Raw genomic sequence first — 1358 nt, 5'->3', positions numbered from 1 at the left:
ACATAGTAATCACCAATTAATCTCCATCTCTATATTTGGAAGTTAAGAACTGGCGCCTGTTTTCTGTTTCTATTTAGCTGAGTGAATTTCTGACATATGCAAAGCACTAACTATCCATCCATCCTTTAATATTCCGCTGTCAAAGCAGCATGTGCAAAAGTTCCAATGCAATGTGAATAATGCTACAATTCATCATGTATGTTAAATGCTGCCAGTCAAGTTAAGATTGAAGTTAGGGATGACTTTAGGTTTTGGTTACACAGTGTACAAGGGACCAGAGTTTAGGGTAATGGCAAGAGTGGTTAAAATAGAGATTGACAGATGTTGCAGAGTGACACATCCCATAATGCTTTGCCAGCCTAAAGCATGCAATATCATGGTTAGAGTTGTACCTGAGAATAGTCAGTGCGTTCTTGTGTTGACTGAGATTGATGGGAATTTTTTTAAATAACTGACTCTGTAATGGCAATGCTTTCCTCTGAAAACAGCTCCTGTAACCTTTATGACTCTGAAAACTTGGGGACTGCAACACTCAATGGCAGTGAATTAAATAGTAAACTAAACATTTTGGCTACTTAAGCATAAAGTCTTCATTTCAATTCAATTCATTTGTGTTTAGGGAGTAAACCAAACTGAAGTGAAATTTGAACATACAGTCTATACCAGGAGTAGGCAACCTTCGGCTCTACAGATGTTGTGGACTACATCTCCCTTGATGCTTTGCCAGCAATATGGCTGTAAAAGCATTATGGGAGATGTAGTCCAAAACATCTGTAGAGCCGAAGGTTGCCTACCCCGGTCTATACAATACTCACCGGATACCTGCTGGAGCAGAAGGTGCTATAAAATCTAAAAGCGTAATGGTGACAGTAATATCTTTTGTCAACTGTTTTTAGTGATACTTTTTTTTTTTACTCTGCAACACCTCCCTGCTGTTTCTCCATCTTCATCAGGAAGCCTACTGACTTCTCATCAAATGCAATGCGGCAAAACGTAGCACTCGTCCAATCAAAAGCTCTCAATGAGAAGCATTGCTTGAAGAACTGAGTCTTGATCAGTTACTGCAGTAATAGTGCTTCTATTGCCCGTCAGGAGGTGTGCCACTAGACGTGTGTTTAACACTGCAATAAAAACATTGCCATTTCTACAAAACATTGAGATGAAGTGGTCTCGGTGCCTATAGGGGCTCTTTCATATTCCATACTGATTTATAGATCTAGAACAATCCAGATGTATTTGAATTATTTACATATAGGTGTACTAGGATCACAGTGTACGATATAAACTGCATCAGGATCTACATCATGTATTTGTGCAATATGTGCATTGCTTGTGATGGACATGTCTGGAGATAGTAG

This window comes from Pelobates fuscus, chromosome 7 (genome assembly GCF_036172605.1).
Source record: "Pelobates fuscus isolate aPelFus1 chromosome 7, aPelFus1.pri, whole genome shotgun sequence".
Lineage (NCBI taxonomy): Eukaryota > Metazoa > Chordata > Amphibia > Anura > Pelobatidae > Pelobates > Pelobates fuscus.
This window is presented reverse-complemented; position numbering follows the sequence as displayed.